Raw genomic sequence first — 27,563 nt, 5'->3', positions numbered from 1 at the left:
ATGGCCTTGCCAATAGAATGGAAGGGGGCAGAGGATTTGATTCTCCCTGTAGCTGAGCCCTAAGGATGGGAGGCTTAGAAAAAGAGGATTGAAGAGGAAAGGAATAGGTTAAATCACCTTTCCCTCTGGTGCTTACAGAAGAGAGGAAATCAATGGATTCTTATAATGAGGCAGTATTGGAGTTGTCAGGGATCTTAGAGAAACTAAGACACAGAAAAAGTGGCCCAAAAAGGTGACATCTTGGCCAAGGTCATGCAGTAAGTTAAGTAGTATTGGGGTGACTAGCAGGTAAGCCTACCTGGTCCCAGGCCGGTCCCTGATGCTGAACCCCCACTAATCTGGAGAGCAGGCGTAGGGTAGTTTCTTTCATCCAGAATAGGATGGACCAGAGAGCAAGCAGGTGGAGAAAGCTTCTGAATGGGGAAAGTTACTGTCCTAAAGCCTTACAAACTTTGTGCTGTAATGGACTCACACAGTAGCTTGTTGATTTAAAAGGAAAAAAAGTCTGTGTAAAATTAAATTTTGTGATTTAACAAGCTTTGTTGACCAGTTAGTTACAGGGGATGGCAGATTAGAAGCAGCAGCAGCAGCAAGGCCAGGGGCTTCTAGAAACAGAGACATGTGGAAATGACAGAGAGGAGGGAGACAGTGGGGGCAGCAGACTGGAAATCAGTCTGGAGCAGATCAATGTAGTAGCAAATAGCTATCCACACCTCAGGAGCCTCTAAGAGTATGTGTGGAGAGGGAAGAGTCAGCAGTATGCTCCTAAATGATTAACAACTGGTTCTTAAAATAAAAATGAGCATGACATGGTTTTAAGTTTAATCTTCATTATTTTAATTATATTATTCATTATTTTATCATCATACATATCATCATATAACATCATATTATATAACTTCATTATTTAATCACTTTATTAAGTCTGGTGGTGAAGAAGATAGAATGCCAGGCCTGGAATCAGGAAGACTTCAGTTCAAATCCAGCCTCAGATACTATGTGCGGGACCTTGGGCCTCTCTCAGACTCAGTTTCCTCATCTCTAAATTGGGGATAACAGTAGCATCTACATTCCAGAGTTGTTGTGAGGATCAAATGTGACAACATTTGTAAAAAGCACCCAGACCAGTGACTGGCACATAGTAAGAGCGCTGCATAGTTGTTGTTGTTGCTATCTAGGAAATCAGCAAAATAATAACTCAAGCCCTGACTCATCACATTGGCCCACTACCTGAAAATTAAACAATTGACTCTCACAAGCTCTGATGAACAGACTCCAGTCCAGCACACAGTTGGGAGAGGGGCCCATCAGCATTGCATAATGAAGAATGTGGAGACCCAGCCTTCAGAGATAACGTCTTCCCATAAGGACAAGTCCCCATGCAGACCTCGGAACATTGGGCATTGAGGCTAAAGCACCAGCAGGACCAGAGCCTACGTGCTAATCCTCACTTGGCATGACTCCCTTGCTGCTTTATTTGTTGACTCTACTTCTGGTTGTTACTCCCTGGATCTCCCTTTCAGGACAGTTTAACTCAACACACCCCAGGTAAGACTTGGCCTCCAGAGAGACCTTGCCTTTCGAGCTAGATTGGGTGATGCTCTCAGAGCTGCCCACCTCTTATCACACCAATCTTCAAAAGAGGTCATCAGTAACTGATGTGCATAATGACGATATCAAGAAAAGGTTAAATAATGTAGAATAATAATGAATGGCTGGCTGTATATGATACTTTAAGGTTGCAAAGTACTTTACAAGTGCTATCTCATTTTGTTCTCATAGTAACCCTGAGAGTTAGATGCCATTATCCCCATTTTACAGATGAGGAAACTGAGGCAGAGTGTCTAGGCCAGGTTTAGTAATCTATCTACTGCACCACCTAGCTCTTCCTAACATTGTAAATTCTGTTCAACGTGGGGGGGGGGGGAATGGAGATATAGATATACATATACATATACATATATGCATGTGTGTGCATTGTATGTATTAGAAATATTTCAGAAAAGCATTATGATGAAATGATTTTTAAAGTAATATAAGAATGTTATCTATAAAATTCATTTATATGGAATGATTTTTATAGGATTTGGGCATAGAAGGGAGCTTAGAAATCACCTAGGCAAAGCCCTCATTTTCCACACATGGAAACTGACCAGAAAGAATGAAGTAACTTTCCTGAGGTCACACTGTCAGTCTACAACAGGGTTTAACTCAAAGTGACACAGATGGTAAAGAGTAGAAATAGAATTCGAACCCAGGTCTTCTCTGTGTTCCAGTTCACTAAATCATATCGCCTCCTCATTGACACCCAATAAATGAAATGTTATCATTCCCAGTTATTAGTCCTAATTCCTGCTTTGACTCCTTTGCATCTTCCCTCTTTGACTCTACTTCCTGTTCTTACTCCTGGCTGCCTCTTACCATATATTCTGACTCAGCCTCTGGACCCATCTCCAGATATGATTTGGGCTCCAGAGAGACCCTGCCCTCTTTACTTGATTGGGTAATGCTCTCGGAGCTGTTCAGCTCTGTTACCACCATCCTCAGATGGACCATTAGTAACTGCACAACAGCAAGGAACTACTTCCTGGGCCACTCCCTCCAAATGGCATCCTTTTCATTGTCCCATCCAAATCTACCAAGAATATTGCTTCCTCCTTTTCAAAACTGCTTCCTCCTAAAACTTCAACTGCTGTTATAGCAACACCTACTCCAGGGAGACAGGGGGAAAAGGATAGCAAAGCATCTGGCATAATGTTAGTAGCCACACACCAACACCTGGAAATATTACCACTTACTATGATAGCAACCCAGGGGAGGACACTGGATGCTACTGCTATCTCATGGTTGCCAGTCTCTTGGTATCTTCTCCCACATTCATTCCTTTTCTTGCTCCATCCAAATGCAATCTCCACCCCTAACCACAATCTTTTTCTTACTAACTTGTCAAATAACTGCCTATCTCTGTATTACCACTGCCCCTTATCCACTAATCCCATTCTTACATCCTGTCACTCCCTTCATATCATTATTTGAATACCAACAAAATCACACTGTTGCCCTCATTAGCTATCCAGAGAGTTTAGGAGGTATAATAGATAAGACACCAGATTGGGAGTCAGAAAGGCCTGGATTCAAATCTCACCTCAGGTACTAACTGCATGAACCTATGTACCTCAGTCTCCTCAGCTGTAAAATCAATGAGTTGTGCTTAATAGTTTTTTTGGTCCCTTCCAACTCTAAATTTATGATTCTACAAAGTCATTCCTCTGTCAAGGGAGTGGTATCATTTAAGTACTTTTCAGCCTTGAAGCTCCACAGAATCCCAATCAAATGACAACCTCCTGTCTTGGGAGTTAGGGTGGGTGGGGCAGAGGAGGCACCTTTGGGGAATTGCTTAGCATTTACAAGTATAAATCATTGTTCTGGAGATTTTAGATCTTTTTGACAAGGTTAAAGGGATGCAGCCATGTTTGGAACTTTGATGGCAGACCATTAACTCCTCAAGGAAAGAATTGAGGAAAACGTCCTTGACAGGACTGAGTTTGGATAATTGCCAGCTCCTTTGAAGTGAATTCACATTATAGTATCATAAGTAATCCATCATCCAACTCCCTTCACCTTATGGAGGGGGAAACTGAGGCCCAGGGAGGTTAAATAGCTTCTCCAAAGTCACACAGGCAGTAAGCATCAGAGATTGACTTTGAACCCAGGTCCTTTGACTCCAAAGATGATGTTCGTTTTACTTTACCATGGTACCTCCATATCAGTGAGGATGAATGATTTAATTAGTTCAGGTCATTGTGGATCAGAAATATCTCTTTGTACTAGGCCTATAAAATGGAGTTAAAAACAAAAAAGACCCAGTCTGGTGCTACAAAGAGATCCAGAGAGGGCTAATATAGACCAGGAAGCTAAAGACCAGATTTTAGTCCATAGAGGTGGAGAAGGAGGGATTAAATTAGCCTCAGCATAGGCACAGGTTCCCAAGGATAGAGATCACCAACATCATGCCCACCCGCTGCCCAGAGATGGCCATGGAAGAGTCTTTCAGGATAAGATATGGCAGAAATCAGGTGCAACAGTAGAGTAGCAAGAGTTTCTGGACCTCATATGCCAGGACCCAGACATGGATGAATAGTGGCAGAGGAGTGCTGTTGTTTCTCATGCTTTCATGCTCTCAATCATGTCTCAAGAGGTAGCAGCAGATGGAGGCAGGGGTAAAGAATGAGATGACAGTGGCACATTGAAGCCACATGTATCCTTAGCCACATGGTCTTACAAAATGAGAACCATATGACTAAGTGGGAAGAGTTCCTGAATCCTAGCCTTTCTGGAAGATTAGCAAGAATTCCTGAAACTCCAGCCTTATCAAGAGTTCTTGGACCCAGGATCCAGCATGTGGCCCCAGAACTGGACAAATAACAAAGTATTCAGTCACAATTTGAAAAAACAAAATTTGGGCTTTGTCCTTCACTGTGATCATGCATTATATGAATGGTTCAGGGCCCTCTAGTAACCCCATGGTTGTTTCCCTGTTTTGAGAATTCTAAAGTAATATCACATGGCTAAGGGCCCATATATGTTTCTAAGTGATGATGGAATACACTAGAATGCCTGGGGATTGTCTTTTTAGCAGCACCCAGTTAGTTTTCCTTCTTCAAACAGTAAAACTCTTTTTTATACATTAATAGCTTTATTGTATGATGATCAAATGTGAATAACTTAGCTATTTTTAGCAATACAATGACCCAAAAAAATTTCCAAAGGACTCATGATGAAAAATGCCATCCATCTCTATCAAAAGAACTGATTGGGTCTGAATGTAGAGCAAAGAATATTTTTAAAACTTTCTTTTTCTTCTTTAATTTTTTAGGTCTGTGTTTTCTTTCACAACTGACCAATATGGAAATATGTTTTGCATGACTTCATATGTACAACCTATATCAAATTGCCTGCCCCCTCACTGAGGGTAGACAAGGTGAGAGTGAAAGGATTTGAAACTCAATTTTTAATAGGAATTTCATTAATTCATTTATTTTTAGCTTTCAACATTCACTTTCACAAAATTTTGAGTTCCAAATTTTCTCCTCATCTTGCCCCTCCCCCTACCCCAAGAGAGTATGCATTCTGAATACCCCTTCCCCTAATCTGCCCTCCCTTCTATCTCCCCCCCTTCTCTTATCCCCTTCCCCTTCTATTTGCCAGTAGGGCAAGATAGATTTCTATACCCCATTGCCTGTATATCTTATTTTCCAGTTGCATATGAAAACAATTTTTAACATTTGTTTTTAAAACTTTAGATTCCAAATTTTTTCCCTTCCTCCCTCCTCACACACTCTCATTGAGAAAGCAAGCAACTCGATACAGTTTATACATGTGTAGTCATACAAAACACTTCCATAGTAGTCATGCTGTGGAAAACTAACTATATTTCCCTTCATCCTATCCCACTCCACCCCCATTTATTCTATTCTCTCTTTCTACCCTGTCCCTCCTCAGAAGTGTTTGCTTCTCATTACCCCTTCCCCCAATCTGCCTTCCCCTCTATCATCCCCTTGCTCTCTTATCCCCTTTCCCCCCCCCATTTTCCTGTAGGGTAAGATAGATTTCCATACCCAATTGTGTGTGTATGGTATTCCCTCTTTAAGCAAAATCCAATGAGAATAAGATTCACTCATTCCCTTTCACCTTTCACCACTTCCCCTCCACTGTAAAAGCCTTTTCTTGTCTGTTTTATGTGAGATAATTTACCCCATTCTACTTTTCTCTTTCTCCTTCTCCCAGTATAATCCTTTCTCACCCCTTAATTTTATTCTCCAGATATCACCCCTTCATCTTCAATTCACTCTGTGCCCTCTATCTATCTATATATAATTTTTCCCTCCAACTACCCTAATACTGACAAAGGTCTCATGAGTTACAAATATCATCTTTCCATGCAGGAATGTAAACAGTTCAACCTTAATAAGTCCCTTATGATCTCTCTTTCCTGTTTACCTTTTCATGCTGCTCTTGAGTCTTGTATTTGAAAGTGGAATTTTCTATTCCGCTCTGGTCTTTTCATCAAGAATGCTTGAAAGTCCTCTATTTCACTGAATATCCGTTTTTCCCCTGAAGGATTATACTCAGTTTTGCTGGGTAGGTGATTCTTGGCTGTGATCCTATTTCCTTTGACCTCTGGAATATCATATTCCAAGCCGTCTGGTCCCTTAATGTAGAAGCTGCCAATCTTGTGTTATCCTGATTGTGTTTCCACAGTACTTGAATTGTTTCTTTCTGGCTGCTTGCAATATTTTCTCCTTGACCTGGAAACTCTGGAATTTGGCTACAATATTCCTAGGAGTTGTCCTTTGGGGACCTCTTTCAGGAGGTAATTGGTGGATTCTTTCAATTTCTATTTTCCTCACTGGTTCTAGAATATCAGGGTAGTTTTCCTTGATAATTTCATGAAAGATGATGTCTAGGCTCTTTTTTTTGTATCATGGCTTTCAGATGTCCAATAATTTTTAAATTATCTCTCCTGGATCTATTTTCCAGGTCAGCTTTTTTCCAATGAGATATTTCACATTCTCTTCTATTTTTTTTCATTGTTTTGGTTTTGTTTTACAATGTCTTGATTTCTCATAAAGTCAGTAGCTTCCAATTGCTCCATTCTAATTTTTAAGGAAGTATTTTCTTCAGCGAGCTTTTGGACTTCCTTTTCCATTTGGCCAATTCTGCTTTTTAAGGCATTCTTCTCCTCATTGGCTTTTGGGACTTCTTTTGCCTTTTGGGTTAGGCTATTTTTTAAGGTGTTATTTTCTTCAGTATTTTTTTGGGTTTCCTTTAGCAAGCTGTTGACTAGTTTTTCATGATTTTCTTGCATCACTCTCATTTCTTTTCCCAGTTTTCCCTCTACTTCTCTTACTTGCTTCTCAAAATCCTTTTTGAGCCCTTCCATGGCCTGGGATTGATTCATCTTTTTCTTGGAAGCTTTGGATGTAGGAGCTTTGACTTTGTTGTCTTCTTCTGTTTGTATGTTTTGATTTTCTTTGACACCAAAGAAAGATTCTATGTTCTGACTTTTTTTTGTGTGCAGTTTGCTCATGATCCCAGCCAATTACTTGAGTTTTAAACTCTTTGTTAAGGTAGGAGTCTGCTGCCAGTGTGGAAAATGTACTGTCCCAAGCTTTGGGGGTTTTGCGCAACCATTTTCAGAGATACTCTTAGGGACCTGTAAATTTTCCATTCTTCCAAGTTGGTACAGTCAAGGGCAAGGTGTTTACTCCTTTCCTGGCCTGTGCTCTGGTCTATGAGTGATCACAAGCATTCTTTTCTGCTTTGGAACTGTGAGGAGGATTTCCTCTCTACTGCCACTACAAGCTCCACCATGCCAGTGCTCCTCCTCACCCCAGGATCACCACTCAGAACTGTGGTCCAGATCTAAGCACAGGCAAAGCAAGAGAATCCTGCTTCAGTGTCATCAAAGAGATCCCTGCAATCCCCTCTGATCAGCCACTTGATTACCCCTCCATCTGTGGGCCAAGAGCTCTGGAAGCAGCCACCACCCTAGGGCTACACCAGGACCGGGGCTGGGACCTAACTTCTCTCTCACCGTGGTCACAGACCTTTCCTACTGATCTTCTAAGTTGTCTTGGCATTTGTGGGTTGAGAAGTCAGGAAACCACCACAGCTGCCCATGATTCAGACCCCTGAGGCCTGCTCCATGTTTGCTGAGGCCCTGTTTTTGCCTGCATGGCCCAGGTTGAACTGTACTCCTCTCCCAGCCTGGAATGATAGACCTTTCAAATCAACTATCCAGGTTGTCTTGGGCTAGAAATTTCTTTCACTCTGTCTTTTTGTGGGTTCTGCTGCTCTAGAATTTGTTTAGAGCCATTTTTACAGGTGTTTGGAGGGGTTTGGGTGACAGCTCAAGCAAATCACTGCTTTTACTCTGCTATCATGGCTCCACCTAAACAGTAAAACTCTTAAGGGAATATTGTAAGCCTAGAGGCCAGTATAGTGGGGTTTTTTTTCCTCTTGGTGTTAACTTATTCCAAGATTTCCAGAGTTTATCCATACAAAAACTGGTGGAATAGAATACAGTTATTTAAGTATATAAGAGAAAGACAATTTTATAAACATTTTAAGACACCTCAAAACAGTGTATTTTAGAGAACAGGGGGTAATTCAATGTCATTATACAGCTTTCTGATAATTATATGCTGTTATCAGACCACAAGAGTATTAGTGAGCTAACATTAGATTGCATCTGGACACATATTAAGAATATTATTTCTCCCTTCTTAAAATAAACTACAATGATTACTAGTTCTTTCTTGAATGCCTGAGGTATTACAGTGTTGATTATACTTTGAAGTGAAAAGAAACTTAAATTTCTCCTCAAACAGCATGTTTAAGTAGGCCTGGAGGCCAGTGTAGGTCCCCAGTGAAGGTGGGATTCACTGAAACATTTGGAGGTTGCCTTTCCAATTTCATAAGATCTTAGATTTAGAACTGCTGAAGGGAATCCAAATCCTCAAGGATAATATTATGAGGCTGAGAAACTGTACAGGTTTTTAGGTTGGGAATGATGGAAGGGAAGGAATATCCTGACTGTTATGGACTACCACGAATGCTTTGTGTCTTCTGAATTATAATGAACTCATTAGTTCTCATTTTGTATTTTCTATTTCATTAAATAAAAGCTGACCTGGTTCTAATGTGCATTACTACCTTGAGAGCCTGCACAGGAACTGGGGACCCTTATACCCACATCAGTGGAGATATAGACAAAGCTATACTCTGATATCCTAGAGGAAACTGATTGAGAGCAAAATAAGTCAAAGAAGTATAATTCAGTGAGCAGTGTTCAAGGTTGAATTCATTCCACATAAACCAATAGTTTACAAAGCAAGTTCAGGATCTGGTGGTCCACTATTTTCTGCTTGACTGGTTAATCTGCATAGGGAAAAAAAAGCTGTTAGGTCATACTTTAGTCTCTATACAAAGCACCTGCATCATCTTTATTTAGCTGTTCCTTTTATATCTTCTCACCAGTAGTGAGGGCTTTTGCGGTTTCTAGGGACTTAGAATGACAAAAGACCAAGGAACCAAATACATGTTCCAATTATGGGCATCTTAGATGTAGGAGACTTGGTATTTACTAATCCAGACACTTCAAAACATTTTTCCTCTTCCTTGGTGTTAAAGAGAGAACAAACCATGTCACTTTACTGCCTTGTAGAAAGAAGAAGAAGAAGAAGTAGTAGTAGTAGTAGTAGTAGTAGTAGTAGTAGTAGTAGTAGTAGTAGTAGTAGTAGAAGAAGAAGAAGAAGAATAGAAGAAGAAGAAGAAGAAGAAGAAGAAGAAGAAGAAGAAGAAGAAGAAGAAGAAGAAGAAGAAGAAGAAGCTGTGATCATACAACTAATAAGTGTTAGAGACAAATTGAAACCCAAATTTCCTGACTCCCTGCTGGACATTTATTTTTCAATCACTTAGTTGAAGGCATAGTGAATTTGCACATGACACAAAGTCAGAAAGTTAAAAGGGACAGCTAATACATAGTATAAAAGAATTGGGATCCAAAAAGGCATGGACAGTTTGAGAAAAATATTCTGAATTTAAGAGCAATAAATGCAAAGTTCTACATTTACAGTGTATGTGTTTTTTTAATTCAATTGCACAATATAGGATGGGGAAGAACAGTTCACGTGGAAAAGCCATGGGGATTTTAGTCAATTGTAAGTTCAATATGAGAGGCAACACAATAACGGATGGAAGGCTAGCCTTGGATTCAGGAGAATCTGGTTTTAGGTCTTCCCTTTCACACATGGTAGTTGTGTGACTGTGGGCAAGTGCTTCAACCTTTTGACACCACCAGGCATTGAGAGCTTATCAGCCACAGATGATTCACTTCTCTGCATTGGTAGAAGGTATTTGTACCTTCATAGTCTCCCACACCAAAGAAATCACAGATGGAGATAGGAGGAGGGTAACACTTCCACTTGAGTAATCAGTGTGACATTACTGCCCCTAAAAGCTGATAGGATCTTGGACCACATGGCTTGAAGTCTAGTGTCCATAATGAGGAATGTGATAGTCCCAAAATAGTCTACTCATATCAGTCTACGAGTGAGGCATTGTGTCCAGTTCTGGGTACCACATTTTAGAAGCGTAGATGCCGATGCACAGAATTTCAAAGGTGGAAGGGACGTCACATATTGCCTATTACAGAGTAGGAAGAAACCTCAGACACTGTCTAGTCCAATCTTTATCTGAACGTAAAGTCATTACATCCAGCTGCAGTCTCAGTGAAACTTGCATCCTTAATCCAGAAAGAAAACAGTTTGCTTGATAATTATGCCTGTTCAAAAAAATTATTATTTTACTTAAATGTTTTGAGACCTCCAAAGTCCTTTCATCAAACCAGGGAATGAATGTTTTTTATTCATTCCAAAAGATAAAAATAAAATATTAGACCTTGAAATCTGAATTTCTCATTAATAATTATTGAGCTTCTAATTATGCCTAGGAGGCATGGTCCCTAGGATGTAAAATCTTATCTCAGAACACCATCAACACTGCTGGAGGGAGGAACTCTGAGTCTTCTTTCTGAACTTTGATAATCAAGTTAGGGTCAAGGTACAGTCTGAGGCTCAGAACACCAAAGACCAAAAAAACAAAACAAAAAAAAAACCCTCAAATTCAACAAAGGCAACCTGTTGGTGTCAAAATCCTGTTACCGATCTGCTCTCAGAAACATGAAAGGTCCCATTTGGACACAGGAATTTGAGTTTGACTGTAAGACTAAGGTCAGGAATACAGGAGATCAAAGGGAAACAAAATTGGAAAAGCACCATGAGTGAAGTTCACTGACTGAGACAAAGTCAGGGAAGTGAAGTGAGTCACCTGCTGAGAAGAAAGTGCAAAGGGGTGGTGAATGCTACTGACCTTCCTCTTTGTAAACCCCTCTCTGGCTCATTTGTTTACTTCAGTTCACCCATCTTGGCTGCTTATATGAGTGAGCCTGAAAAACATTAGCACAGATAAACACTGACTGTCGAATGAAAGAGGGGGCTAGCCAAGCCTGTACCAGCTAAACCGGCCTGCTGCTGATCCTCCCATAGGACATTTTATTGTCCTATCTACATGCCATTGTATGGGCCATTATCCTCACCTGGGATGTACTCCCAACTCATCTTCACTTCTTAGAACACCTTTCCTGACTCCGAGCCTGGCACTCTATTCACTGCACCACCTAGCGGCCACTTCACTGTTTCTATAAACCTAAACCAAGGTCCAAGTTCAGCACAGCCTAAGTGACTTAATCCTCTGACTTTAAATGCATCTTTTGAACTGTTTCACAGATAAATCTCATGTTTGCCAATAGATGATACCAGTATACCACTTATTTTAAAAGTGGTTTGTAGCCACAATGTTCTATATTAAGGAATTATTATTAAAATAGTGTTATTAGTCATTTTGATACTGTATGTTGCCACTTACATACATCAGGAAAAATTACATGTGTTTCTTTTTAAATGATCATCCCAACAATAATAATACATTTATAATTTCTGGCACCTTCATATTTCAAAATATTTTTTAACACAATTTGCTCTCATTTGATTCTACATTGCGGTGTAGGCAGGGCAGGTATCTTTATTTTACAGATGAGGAAACTAAAATGTCTACACAGCTAGGAAACAGTGGCACCAAGCTTTAAAGCCAGGTCTTGAGTCTCAAATTAAATGTCTCAGAAATCTCCTTCAGGGCATCTATACTTCTGGTTTTTCTGTTGGGTTTTTTTTGTTTTGTTTTGTTTTTCTGTCAGAGCTAATGCCAATTTCATCAGTTTAGCTAAAAGACTGCCACCTCAATTACAGGCTATTAGTGACTTTTTAAAAATTAAATTGTGTTTGCATTTCCATAAGTATGTTTGAATTTCACAAGTCCTCTATTTCCTCCAGAAAGCCAGACACAGAAATACCTTCATACATTTCTAATCAACAGAAAGCTTTAGTTAAAACCAAAATAACTTTTAGAACTGAAAGAAACACTTGAGGACAATCTATGAATTTGCTAATTGTTCTTTCTGGAAGTGGTCCTTACCCACAATACAGAAAAATTCTCCCTATCCAGAGCCCTGAGGAAATCTGGAAAGCAAAGTTTCTGAATCACTAAGGGTTTATATGCCTCTAAACATAAGGACATATTTAGAAAATTGTTTTGGATGAAAATATTTCTAAAACGTATTACATACTTGCTGGCCTTCCTTAACAGACAATAATGAATATAATCAGGCATTTCTTGATGAGTCCAGTCACGATTATGAGCCTCCTGCAAGGTACTGTAGTATGACACAATGATGCCTTCAAGTCACATCTAAGCACTTGGCATCATTTGTCCCTGTACTATATGGCCCTAGACTGTTATGCTTATGTGAGTTCTTGCATAGATCTTTAATTTATTTCTCTCTCCTCCTTGCTGGGAGGCTGCCAGATTTCACTTCTTGCTGCTCTCAGCATATGTCTGCCTGGAGCAGTCTCTCATCCCATTTGAAATTACTGCTTCTAATCTGCTATGTGCTTGGAAAACCAGAGAACTAAACCTCTTAGAATTATATGTTGAGTTAAAGAAAACAAACTAAAGGATGGTTGCCATTCAGGTATCTCCGAAGTTCCTTCTGCAAATTTTTCTCTGAATCTGGTAGTAAATTTCATGAGTTTAAGTTCCTGGACAATGCAATATCTCTTTCTGCTGTTCAGAGGACTATCCATCAGCCGTAATTTAGGGAAGGTGAAGTCTCCATATACGTGGGCTCTGGAGGGGTAAGATGTTATTGTGTTAGCTGTCTGCTCACATTTACCATTTATCCATGAAAATTGAAGAAGGAAAAACTAGAGAGGCAATCTCCATTGGACCAATCAGATAAAGATTTAACATACCTTAGTAGCTTTCATAATTCTAATTCTGCTAATTTATTTTTTATAAGAAAAATTGTTATGAAAGTTTCCAGTTTTTATTTCTTGTTATGAAAAGAGCTAGGCAGTCATTTTCTCAGCATGTCCCAGAGATTTAGAAACCCAGAACTTTAGCTCTAACCTCCAAAATCTTCGAGTTGACCCTGACCCAGAACCCAACAGAGAGAGGAGGATCAAAGTTCTTGAGAACAGACTGTGGAATTTTGAAGCTGATGAGATAAGGCACCCTGGTTAGCCTGGGCCAGAGTCAGTTCAGCCTCTCAGTAGTTTATCCAAGAATTGTACAAACAAACACAGGTTCATCCCCTCCTTGTAAGTACCAGTGAAAATAAGAGAAAGAATGAGGATATACCAAATAAAACTTCAACACCCAGAGATACCAGGATGAGTCCAAAGAGATCAATAAAGGCTTCATTCTGAAATTTGGGCTGTGCAGGATACAACCTTAACTGTCAACTTGAACTGGCTCTTTGCAGTCCTAGACTAGCCTATTGGCACTCATCCATCTTTGCAACAGATTGTAATTACCAAACTGTACTAAGATGGGCCTAATATATACCCACAGAAAGATACTCATTGTTATCACCATTTTTTTCATCTATATTCAATTCTTAATTCCTGATGTTTATTAGGACAATTGAGGCTCAGATAACAAACTGTGCATAATCCAAATTTCACTTCTATTTATTTTTGGAATGCAGTTACCCATACCCACATTCAGAGACGCCTGCATTTTGTGCGACTCCAAACCTTCTCTCTTTGGGAGATGAATCCAATCACTATTACGAACTTCTTGCATTGTACTGTAGCATAACACAACGACGCCCTCAAGTCATAAGTAGACACTTAGCATTGTTTGCCCCTGCACTATATGGCCCTAGACTGCTCTGCCTTTTTGAATTATTATATGGGCATTTTATTGTTTTTCTTTCCCTTCCTTGCTGGCAAGCTGCCAGATGTCACTTCTTACTATTACCAGGTTGGAACTCCATTCTATGTTAAGGAAGAGAGAGCTCCTGAGAAACCGTAAATCTTGATTGGAGATATTGTGGCCTTTGAAGAGGAAATGAGATTACAGGGCATGTCTGGAGGGCTTCTTCCTAATTCCTCCAAAACACTCTGCCTTCATCACTCAGAGCTGCCTTGGAACAGTGGTCATCCCTCATTAGGGCAATACAGATACAACCATTCCATTTATGTCAGGCATAGATCAAACCAATTTACAAATATTCACCAAGCAACTATCCACTATGTAAAAAAAAAAAACTGGGAAGATATTGATCAAAACACCCATGTTTTCAGTGTCTTTAAAAATGACCATATGTTGAAATAATTCATTAAATTCACTTGATAGTCAGCTAGCATTTATTAAATGCCTATCGTATGCCAAGCACTTTGCTAAGCACTGTGAATACAAAGAAAGGCAAAAAAAAGTCCTTCTTCTCAAGAAGCTCACATGAACAGGCATATATTAAGCACCTACTGTCTGTCAGGCACTGTGCTGGGTACTGGAGATACAAATACAAAAGCGAAACGATTCTTGCCCTTAAAGAGCTTACATTCTACTCAAATACATATTCACAGGTAAATACATACAAGATGTGCACAAAATACACAGATTTGGAGATTGGGGGAAATGTACTAACAGTTGGGAAAATCAGGAATGGCCTCTTAAGGGTGATGGCACCTCAGCTGAGCCTTGAAGGGAGCTAGAAATTCTAAGCATCAGAGTAGAGGAGGGAATGTATTCCAGGCCTGGGCACAGAGGAAAGAATGTTATGTATAGAGAAGATGGCAGGCGGGCCACTTTGGTTTCATTGAAGAGTGAATAAGAGAGACTATTATGTAATCAGTCCAGGAAGACAGTCTGGAGCCAAATTGTGAAGGGTTTGGAATGCCAAATGCCAAAACATGTTCATACTTTATCTTAAAGGCAGGATAACTGAAGGGGCCTGAGGAGACCCGGAAGCTTCTTGAGCAGGGAAGCAAAATCCTCATTCTTGTGATTTAGATCAATTTGGTGGTTATGTGGAAGAGGAATTGGAGACAAGGGAGACTGGAGGTGAGACGACCCATTAGGAAATTAGGACAATTGTCCAAATGAGAGGAGTTACAGGCCTGGACTGGCATGGTCACTATAAACCATGAAATAAACTGGAGTATACAATCTAAAAGAAAACAAAAATTCTGAGATAGAAATGTTTGCTCTCATTAACTTTACTTGTCTAACGTTCTGTGTTCTCAATACTGGTTTTATGGTACTTGTCTTGGACCTTCATCATTTCTGTTCCTTTGCTAGTCCAACATACAATCAGCTACCTGTGTTATTGTGTCATTTCAGTCATGTCTGACTCCATTTGGGGTTTTCCTGGCAAAGTTACTAACTAGAGTGGTTTGCCATTTCCTTCTCCAGCTCATTTTACAGCTGAGGAAACTGAAGCAAACAGGGTTAAATGACTTGCCCAGGGTCATACAGCTAGTAAGTATCTGAAGCCACATTTGAACTCATGTCTTCCTGAGTCCAGACTTGGAACTCTATCCACTGTGCCATCTAGCTGTCTGATCAGTTACTCTCAGTCATTAATACTTCTGGCTACTCGCTACAAGTGATATTTTCACTTCTGAGGATTCTTAGTCAGTCTCTCTCTTTCTCTCTCCCTCTCTATCTCTCTCTCTCCTTCTTTATAAAGCATTTGGACTTTTCTTCCCCTCTTCCCGCCTCCCCCCCTTTGTCTTTTTTCTCTTTTCCTCTGATCAGCCTTTTGAAAGAGATGGGCAATGTCATTGTGCCTGCTCCATGCTGCTCCTAATTTCCTCACTCAGGGTCACTCTGTGCTAGTGAATAATATCACCCTTCTAAACATTTTGAAACATGAAGTATAAAACAATTCAGATTTTCAGGATGGCAGTTTTCCTACTTAGAGAAGCTGCATGAAGGAGACTGCCATCCTGGAGGGTGGCACCCAAAGCAAACTGCAGACCTGAAGCTCCTTGTCACTCAACAGCTTGTCTCCATAGAGACTTGACTTCATAAGCACCAGCCTTTCCACTCATTTTGTTCTGGAATCATCAGTTGTAGTTTTTCCTGTCTTTCTGTCCTATTTGACTTGGTCTGTTCCTTTTGGAATTTCATTACAAACAACTCAGTTCATGCTCACTTATACGCCCACCTCCTCCACTGGATCTGCCTTTTCCAGCTCCCTTCTCAGCTCCCATTCCCTGTACCATGATATCATAAAACAAATGCTTAGCAGGAACTCTCACATAGCCCCCAGTCATTAGCCCTACATCTCCCCTTTGTTTGACATAAGCAAAATCATACAGGTTTTTTCATAATGAATAAGTGAGTAAATTGAAATACAGCAACAGCCTGAATACCTGTATGCCAAATGCATGAGTTCTGCTTGAGAAGGGGAATGTGGGATGAGAAACAGTTAAGTAAAAGGAAGGAGAGCTATATTTTTGTAAGGGTTGATGTGAGGCTGCCAGGACGCAGTTAATAAAATGATGGTGGTAGGAGACAGGAGGGTAGCACTGGAGAGAAGTAAGAGACACTTAATGGGAAGGTGAGGGGTGCCAAAGACAAATTTTCCCTCCTTAAAATTTGGCCTGAAGTCTGCCCTAATAAGTAGATAGATAGACAGACAGACAGACAGACAGACAGATAGATAGATAGATAGATAGATAGATAGATAGATAGATGATAGAGATATGTAGTGTATGTAGTATATACATAGATCATACTATGTATTTATGTATCAAACTATATTTATATATCATACTATATATTTTAATATGTATCATTTATATATATGCATATATATCCACATATATACATATACATATATATACATACATACATATATATATATACATATATATGTGTGTGTGTATATGTGTATATATATATATATATATATATATATATATATATGAAAAAGTTTCCTTGAGGTCAAGATACTTCACACATGCACAGCCTGTATCTTTTGGCCCATCCTGCAAAATACTTAGCTAATCCAGAGGACAGAAGAGAAAAGCTAGCAAAATCAGAGAATATTTCCAGCTACTTCAGGGATCTATCCAACAAGCAGATAAAAAGAAGTTTAAACGACTTGAGACTCCATGGTTGTGTAGGAGAGATTGTTTGAATGCTTTGTGCATAATGCATTCCAAAGTTCCTAGAGCCTGTCGGGTTTACAGGAATTTCCAGTGCTCTGGCAGCCTTCACAGTTTATTCTTTTTCATTAAGTTCATTTCACATATTGTATTGTGTATCTTGTAAATCATCCCCTTCCTTTTCCAGCACAGTGGGAAGTTTAGGGAGGAGTTGCACATAAATCTGCTGTCATGTTTGTACATCCACATCAGGGTCTTTGTGGCAGTTCTCATTGGCAAAGGGTCACTTCAGCCTCTTTGCCTCCCTCTCTCATCCCAGCCTTGTTGTAAAGTCAGAATTGCTCTTGACTTCAAAGAGAACAAAGCCAACCTGGTAATGGTGCCTCCTTGGAAGTCAAAATCAATGCTGAATCACTATAGGGAAATGAAAACATTACAAGAGTCCTGAAGCCTCACCTATCTACTTATCTGAAGCAACATTTTGCAGGTGACCCCAGAAGACAATAGCATGATGCTCAATGAGAGGGAAGAAGGATGTAAGACATTATCCATGATAATTTGCTTGGTAGACATGGCCTAAAAGACAGCTTGAAGAACATATGTGATTGTAAATAAAGGAGGGTCATGTGGCCAGTTAGGGCTAACAGATGGAAAATCCAGTTGCTGCTACGCTGGTCCTTATGTGGAGGTTAGCCTCTGACATGTTGGGCAGATCCTTGGTGAATGATGAGAGGGTAGATGGTAAAACAAGATTAAAAACTGGAGGATTCGGGTGAGTTGTTACCTGCAGTGGTAGAATCATGAGATCACATAGAGGAACCTGAGAGATCACCTCCCTTTTATTTTGCAAATTTAATAACTTCCAATATACATTCCTTATGTAATTGTGAAGAGAACTCTGCTAGGGTAAAGCTATAGCATGTTATAGTGGAGGTGGGGAGGGAAGTGTTGCAGACCTGGGATCTTATCAATGTGGGAGAGTCCTTTCATCAACGTTAGTTGGCAATTCATATGTAACACTTTCTGGAGAGTATATGGGGTGTTCAGGGAGGACTAGAACCTCTCTTGTGAGGGTTGCCAAGTCCTTTTCAGGGCTGCTCATCCACCTTTGGTCTGGCACTCAGCTCTCATCTGTGGCTTCAGGAAGCTATAGCATGCACAGTGGCCACACTCTGGTAAACCTTCCTGAAAGATGGGCTAAACAAGGTTGAGGGTAAATGATGGACCGCAAACCTATCAGTGAACTAGGGGGTTGTCTACTCCCAAGCACATGAAGACTTCCCCCAGGCAATTAGGAACAAATTGTTCCAATGTCCATGAAGATGACTGAAGCAAGCTTTGTGGAATGCTTAGAGCTTGTTCAAACACTGAAGATGCCAAGGTTATCCACTGCATCCTGGGCCATCGCCAATTGTCTTGACTTTTGTCTTGCTGTTGGACTTCAATGACTCTGGAAGAGAAAGTGAGGTTGACAATTTTGTGCAACTCTGCCTCATTTAAATCCAATTTACACACAAATCAAGACATCATCCAGTAATGTCATTGGTCCCCTTCCAAAATGAAAGACAAATAACAACAAATGTGCTATACACACACACACACACACATAAGTATGTGTGACTATATCTATTGTGTACATATATATATATACATTTACCTATATACACATATATGTACACATGCATATGTGTGTGTATATATAAAAACAATATCATGAGCAAATCACTTAATTATTCTAACCCTAAATTTCTTCACCTACAAAATGAAAATGGTAATAACTGTTACTACTTCCCAGGTTTACAGGGTCATAATGAGAATTAGAGAGAGAGAGAGAGAGAGAGAGAGAGATACATAGATACATAGATACATAGACATATGTATATAAATAATTTTCATATACATTACATGCATATGTACATATATAATATGTCATATATACACAGGTGCCCTGGATCACACTGCCAAAAAGGCACACAGCAGGGATAATAGCACTTTCTTCTCCACAAAAATAGGCAATGAGGACCAGAGTGTACACGAAGCTATCTTTTTTCCTGTTTTTTTAAAGCACTGATTTCAGCAACAGGTATATCAAGTTTACCAATGACGTTTCATTGTGGCGATCCTGGGTATGGCCTGTAGAATATAAGTTCCTTAAGAATAAAGAGCATTTTTAATTTTTGTCTTAGGATAATTAGTGCTTAGCACAATGCCTGGCATGTAGTAGGTGCTTAATAAATGGTTGTTGATTGAATTGAATAGAATCAGTTCTAAAAGGCCATGGCAACAAAGCACAAGCCAGTCCTGCCAAGTCAAGTCAACAATCAAGTATTCAGCACCAATTACTTGCCAGACAATGTGTTAAGCACTAGGGATACAAAGAAAGACAAATCAGTCCCTGCCCTCCAGGAACCTGTTGTCTAAAGGGAAGACAAAATGCAAATAACTATATCCAGTCAAGATCTATATAGGATAAAAGCAGAAAATCTCAGAGAGGAGGTTCTAAGGTTAAGGAGAACTGGGAAAGACTTCAACCCAACTCTTGTATGTGCCTTGTTATTTACATATTGTCTCCCCCATTAGATTGTGAAATGCTTAAGGACAAGGACTGTTTTTGCCCTTCTCCATTTTCTCTGGAGGTACTGTAGTGCCTGGAGCGAAGAAAGTGCTTAATAAATACTTATCGACTGATTGTTATCTGAGAATTAGTCTAGCTAATGGCACAAGGTTCATCATCAGAAAGTCGGCTAAAAGGCAGTTGGGCATTTCGGTTACTGCAATTCATAAGAATCATCTGGAAAATTGTGGAGTGGTTGCAATTTGCACCCATCCAGGAAATGCCCACACCTGACCCAAATCACAGATTTTGAAGTTTTGAAATGAAGATATAAACAACATTTCTTTAAGTAACAGAGTTAACAAATTCAGTCCCTCATCCCCATTGTTCAGGGTCAAAGATCTGCCTAGCTAGAATCTGAAACCAAGCATCCTTGATGGCCATCTGCATGCTGAAATGTCAGAAAACCAAATACACCCCACCACCACCACCCAAGCTAAATTGTCATGGTCTTATATGGACAGCATATGTGGCTCCTTGTAAGAAAAACAGATGAGTCCCCTTGTAGATAGTCACACAGAGAAATAGAATGCCCATCACATTCCCAAGCAATGAAAATTGTCTGGGAGAAATACATGATGACAAGGTCGGCAGCCAGCATACAAATTTCACACAGCTTTGATAACAAAGGCTAATGATGTGGCTTTCTGTCAATTACTGCAGAAATATCTAGCTCCACAGGACTGTGGGAAGACCTATATAGCTCTGAGTTCTGATATTAGAGGACATCTGGGTCTGTGCATCCCAAATGCTTTTTTTTTTCTCTTCTCTCTCTCAATCTGAATCTTCCATTTATTACCAATTGGGGTTAACTGGAAGGAAATTCATTTGTATCTATTACTCCTTCTGGTAAATTACACAGGCAGAATAGCTCTCAAGCTAGGCCAGAGTCCTAATATAGAGAGCTACTAGTTGGGATTTTTCAGAACTCTATCTCTGAAAGCAAAAGAAATGTGCATAGCTACCTGTCTCCAGCAAAGATTCAGATAATAGCAGGGTACTGAGAAATAGCACTGGCCTGGCATTTAGGAGATCTTAGTTCTAGCTGCAGGTCAATCACTAATCAACTGTGTGACCTTGTACAAATTGTTTCTCTGAGAATCACTTTCGTTGCCTTTAAAACAAGGTGGTTGGACTACATCAGGAGTTCTTAACCTGTGGTCCATGGATTTGTTTATATACATACATACGCATATACACACATACATGCAGTATGTATATGTATGTGTATGTGTAATACATATACATACATATGTGTACATATGTACATATACGCATATACATATATACACGTGCATGTATGTATTTGTGTGTATGCATATGTTTTATATCATGTACTTATATGATATATTAAAATACATGTTAATAATTGTGTCAATATAGTTTCCTTTGTAATCCTATATATTTTATTTTATGCCTTAATAAACATTGTTCTGAGAAGAGTCGATAATCGATAGGCTTCACCAGAATGCTACCAAAGAGGTTTGTGACACATAGAAGAGGTTAAGAACCTCCGGGCGAGAAGGTCTTTGAGCTATCTTGCAGTTCTAGTGCTCTGGAACATTCTATAGTGAGTCTTTTAAAGACAACAAGCAACTACCCAACCCTGGTACTATACTAGCCTTCAAATAGTCATTATTATAATTGGGGAAGCGGGCTGGTACAATAGCCTGAATTCTGTTAGGCTTTTAATGCTGCTATTCTTCAGAGGCAGTATGCAGTAGGGGAAGGAGGTGCACAGTAGATGGACATGGTCTGATTCAAAATACAGGGTGTCAGAGGCAGCTAGGTGGCGCAGTGGACAGAGTACCAGCTCTGGAGTTAGGAGGACCTGAGTTCAAATGTGGCCTCATTTACTAGCTGTGTGACCCTGGGCAAGTCACTTAATCCAAACTGCCTAAAATAAATAAATGAATGAATGAATGAATGAATGAGTGAATAGATAGATATATAGATGAATGAATGAATGAATGAATGGATAAATAAGTAGAGAGATAGGCAGATGAATGAATGAATGAATGAATGAATGAATGAATGAATTTTAAAAAATAAATAAATACAGGATGTCTCAAAACCTTTACTGTAGTTTTAAGGTATTAAATCTTAATGCTGCAGTAAGACTTTTGGGATACCCTGTATTTAAACATCTGTGTAATATGAACAATGTTATATTCATATTCCAATGGGAAGAGCATTGCCAGAAGACCTTGTTTTAGATACACAGAGACTAAAATATTTATAGCAGCACTCTCTGTGGCAGTAAAAAACTGAAAACAAAGTAGGTACCCATAGACTGGAGGAATGGCACACTGAGGCAGTGCGACACGAATACAAAGAATTCAGAGAAGCACGGAAGAAGCAGAGGAAGACTTTGATGAACTGAAGTTGGGTGAAGTAAAGAAAACCAGGAAGATGATCTGTGCAATGACTACAATATTTTAAATGGAAAGAACAATAAAACAAAAATGCACTTTTTGCAATTACATTGATCAAGCATGACCCTGGGGGGAGATGGAGCTACAAATCTAACGATAATTTTTAAGGTATTCAAATCATTTGATTGTAGACACACACCCTTAGATGTATATATGCACATATAGATGTGTATATGTATACATATGGGTATGTATGTGGAGAGAGAGACAGAGAAAGAGAGAGAGATGCTTACACCAACCTTGCAAAGTAGGTACTATAGGTATTATTGGTCCCTTTTTATAGATCACGCAAGTGACTCGTCATGGTCAAGAACAGATGATTTGTAATCTGTAGAGTCTTCAATACATCTAGCAATAAATAAGCATTTATTAAACAGCTATTATGTCCCACAAATGGGGGGGAAAAAAAAGAAAGAAGACAAAAGTAAAGACAAAATTGAAACAAGCCTTGCCCTCAAGGAACTTACACTCTAACTGGGAAGACAACATATACACCAATGTAGATATCTACAAAGTAAACAACAAAATACATACAAAGTGATTTCTGGGAAGAGGACTCTAACTTCCAGGAGATCTGGAAAACTCATGTAGAAGGTTATGCTTAAACTGATTCTCACAGGATATTAGAGATTCTAAAAGGCAAAGGGGAAGAAAGGATTCATTTCAGGCCTGGGGAACAGTCAGTACAAAGACATCAAAATGGGAAATTGAATGTTATCATGAAGAACAATAAGAAGGCCAATTTGACTGAACCATAGAGAATAAGAAGGGCAGTAACAGATGATAGCCTGGAGTTTACATTTGAATCTCGACGTAGTGGGGATCCACTGGAATTTGTGAATAGGAGAGTGAAATGAGCAGAGCTGCACTTTAAGAAAATCAGTTGGGTAGGGATGGTAGAAAAAGGGAGATTCTTGAGGTAAGGAGGCCAAATAGGCTATTGCAAGAATCCAAGAGGAAAGTGATGAAAGCTTGAATTAGGTTGGCGATTGTACTATACATGAAAGATGTTGTTAAGATAGAACCAATAAAATTTGAAAACTGAGGGGTGAGTGAAAGTGATGAGTTGAGGATGACAAGGAGTTTGTGAGCCATGGTGACTAGAAAGATGGTAGCATTGACAACAATGGGGAAGCTTGAAAGAAGATTGGAAGGGAAAAGAATTAGTTTAATTTCCTTTGACATATTGAATTTGAGAAAACTTTGGGATATTTAGAAAGAAAAGTCCATTAGGAAGTGGGCAATATGTGACTGGAAAGAGATGTAGGGGTCTTTGGCAAAGAGATGATAATTAAGTCCATGGCAGCTAATGAGGTAATCAAATGAGACAGTATAGAGAGAAAAGCAAAGAGGACCCAGCACAGAGCCCGGAGGTATTTTCATAGTTATGGGGAATGCTGTGAATTAGCATCTAGCAAAGGGAACTATAGAGTGATCAGATGGATAGGAAGGAGGACAAAGAAAGAGCAATGTCATGCAAACCCAGAGAGGAAAGAATAACTAGGAGATGGAGATCAACAGAGACAAAAGGGGCAGAAAGGATTAGAAGGATGAGGAGTGAGAAGGGGCTATCCGATCTGACAATTAAGAAATCATTAGGAACTCAGAACCGAGCAGTTTCAGTTGAGGAATGAGGTCATAAGCCAGATTTCAGGTTGAGAAATCAGTGAAAGGCTGGGAAGTGGAGGTAATAAACATAGATAGCTTCTTTTATTTTTTCTGGGAGCTTGGCTGGAAAAAGAAGGAAAGATAAGGTTTGAGAGGTCTAGTGAACATGTCTTTTAAGGATAAGGGAGACTTAGGCATGTATGCAGACAGTCAGAAACCAGGAGATAGGGAAAAACTGAAGATTAGAGGGAGGTGATTGTGGGGACCATCTGCTGGAGGAGATGGGATGAGATCAAGGGTACATGTAGAATGGTTGACCTTGGTAAGGAAGAGAACCAACTTTTCATCAGAATAAGGGAACAGAGAATGGGGGATGATGTCAAGGGATCGTGAAATATAGAGAAGGTGATAAAAGGGAGCTTACAGTGAAAGGTCTCTATTTTCTCAGTAAGGTGGAAAGCAAGGTCCTTAACTAAGAGGGTTAGGGGAGGGGAGTATAGGACACTTGAGGAAAAAAGAAAAGATTTGCAATACCCATAATGGGAAATAGCAGACAGGATCAATTAGGAAGGAGTAAAAAGACTGCCTTGCTGAGTGAGAGACCAGTTGAGATTAGATAACATGAATTAGTAGTAGACCAATATCAGCATGATCATATGATTTCCTCTATCTCCTTTCAGTAGCAGATGAATAAAAAGTTGAGGAGTTAGATAGGGAGAGTAATCCAGATTTAGGGGTTAGCCAAGTGTGAGCATCCATAGGACAAGGAAGAAAGACTCCTAGAAATGTCAATGTTATTAATGGCATCTTTCAGTATTTTGAAATGTGGGCCTTTTCATTTGCTTTCTGTATCACAGAGAGTAGTTTTGAAAGGCTACAAGTCACATCCCAGACCACTGAGTTAATAACTCTTAGGGTAGTGAATTGACATTCTTCCTCCTTCTTTACTTTACAATGCAAAGAACATTTAAATTATTCAGACAAAGCATACCCATATTCTCTTGGAACAATGCAGATCTCCTTTTTTCCAATCCAGACTATGTCCTTGGATCATACTTCTAATATACAGAGAGGATAGCAGCAATCACGGGAGGGAAGACAGGAAGGTATAGTATTATAAAATGACCCAGCACCATTGTCTTCCTGCCATCCCATCCCCTGAGGAATTCCCAGTGGTTAAATTCCTTATTCCCCTCCTTTCTAACCCATGTTTGGACACTGGGGGGATCTATGATTCAAGACTAGTTTTCATATCTTCATAGGAAACTGATATTAATACCTACTTCTTTTAAGTAAATATCATTACAATGAGAGTGATAATGTAGTTTTGCATCAGTAAAACGCTGGTATGTGAGGACTACTGGGTCCTTGCTACTTTTCTGATACCAGATATGACACCTTTGCACAAAGAAAAAATATGGGTTGGTGGGGAAGATGGGGCTGGATGAGGGGAAATCAGGCTTCTGTGGTTGATATGGACTCATTACCATTTCATGGGAAGTCACAGCAGTGACCTAAGACAGCCCAGAAGATAAATGGCTTCTCTTCAGACTGGCATTGACATAATCACTATCTCAGAAACTGGCTGGAGCCTTACCTGATTGAATGTTTCAGTTAAGATAGGGCTAGGCTGGAAGGAGGAATAAGTGTGTGTCTGTGTGTCTGTGTCTGTGTCTGTGTGTCTGTGTGTGTCTGTGTCTATGTGTCTGTGTGTCTGTGTGTGTTACAGAAGAAGGGAGTGAGGATAGTTGTTTATCTCTCCCAAAAATAAATCCAGATATAATAGGAGAAAAAAAGAACATCTCAAATAGGCAGCATAGCGTAGTCGGAAGAGTCCTGGCCTGGAGACATGAAGACCTGGGTTCAAATTCTGCTAGCTGAATAATATTGCACAAATCTCTTCACTTAGTGTTTCAGAATCTCAGTTTCCTCCTCTGGTAAATGATGGGGTTAGGATTTAAGATCCCTTCCCACTCTGAAACTGATTCCATGATTCTAAACACAGTGATACCCTATGGGCCTTGACTATTGACACTAACTCCAAGAAGCAGGGTGGAAGGATTCCCAGACAGCCCAAATAAACCTGGCTTCTCTCCTGCCTCCTGGATTCCCCAGTTTCCTTCAAGTCTCAGCTAGAATCCTACTTTTCTGCAAGAAATCTTTCCTGGTCCAGCTTAATGCTAGCACCTTCCTTCTGAAAATATCTCTAATTTGTCTTGTTTGTACATAATTGTTTTCATGTTGTCTCTTCCATTAGACTGTAAACTCTTTGAGGACAGGACTACTTTTGCTTTTCATTGTATCCACCACTAAGCACAGTGCTTAGCACATTATAAGTGGTTAATGAATGCTTGTTGACTGGTAAGCCTAGGGTCCACAGCCCTTCCAAAACACACAAACAAGAAAAGCATGTGTGCCCTTGGTGAAAGGGGAGTGTATTTGTTTCATTCAAATGGTGACTTCTTACTGAAACTGAGCCATGAGTGTTTATGACGTGCCAGCCATGTGCCTAGCATTGTGTGGAGGGTGAAGAAACATGAGACATAGCTTCTTTAATAATGATGATGATGTCCATTTCTATAGCATTTTAAGCATACCAGGCACTTTCCTTACTCAACCTAGAAGGCAGGTAGTATAACTCTTATTATGCCCACTTTACAGATGGGAAAACTGAGGTTCAGAGAAATTAACTAACTTGCACACAATCACAGAAAGAGGAAGTCAGAACCAGCACTCAAACCCAGGCCTCTGGACTCTAAATCCAGTATTCTTTCCATTACACCATGCTCTATAAACAGTAAGAAACATAACAGCCTTTCACATTTATTGAGTGCTTTATGGTTCAGACTGTATTTTCCTTCTCCCAGCTCTATGAGATATGTAATACAAAAAATATTATCCTCATTTTAAAGATTAGGGAATGAAAATTTACAGAGGTTAAGGATCCAATAAGATATTTTCCAAGTGTTTTGCGAATCTTTAGTGCTATACATGTGTTAGCTATTATGATTACTTCTATTATAATTCATATTATCAGAGTGAGAACTCAAAAACAGAGTCTCTGACTCCTGGCCAAGTTACAGTTCTTTCCATTACATTGTGATCTGGAAAACAACACTACTATCTACTATCTTTCTGTTTCTTTAAGGCAAACAAAGCACTTTCTCCACAGCAAATCCATGGGGTAGCAAGTAGGAGTATTATTCAAATCTACATTTTACAAATAAGAAAACTGAAGCTAAGGGAGTCGAGATAACTTTTGCAGAGTTTTATAGCTATCAAGTATCAGGTCCAGCATTGAAATTCTGACTCCAGTTATAAGCATCTCCCTTTCTACTACACCAGGTAATCATCTGTTACTATTCACAAACCATCTATGAATATATTGTTATGTACTAATCGCATTTAAGGTCCCTTCCAGGACTAGGTCCTATGTGAGAATCACATAATTGTGCTGTAGGAATTCGGGATAGGAAAAAAAAACTTCATGAGAAATGGAGTAGTTTGAGAAGGTTTAATGCAAGGAGTCATGAAGCTGAGACCTGAAGGATGGGTAAGAAGATTTCAGAGGAGGACATTAAAGGCAAGAAAAATCATAAGAGCAAAGACAGGGAGACAAGAATGAAGATGGCGTATCGTTGGAACAATGAGGAGGTCAGACTGACTATAACAACTGGTATAAACCCTTATCTTTGGAAATGATTATCAAATGCACTCTGGTACCAAAATGCTAATACAGATTTTTTTCGTCAACCCATTATTGTTATATAGTTGTTTCAATCATGTCCAACTCTTCGTGACCCCATTTGGGGTTTTCTTGGT

This window comes from Phascolarctos cinereus, unplaced genomic scaffold (assembly GCF_003287225.1).
Source record: "Phascolarctos cinereus isolate Bilbo 61053 unplaced genomic scaffold, phaCin_HiC Scaffold_3;HRSCAF=262, whole genome shotgun sequence".
NCBI lineage: Eukaryota > Metazoa > Chordata > Mammalia > Diprotodontia > Phascolarctidae > Phascolarctos > Phascolarctos cinereus.
This window is presented reverse-complemented; position numbering follows the sequence as displayed.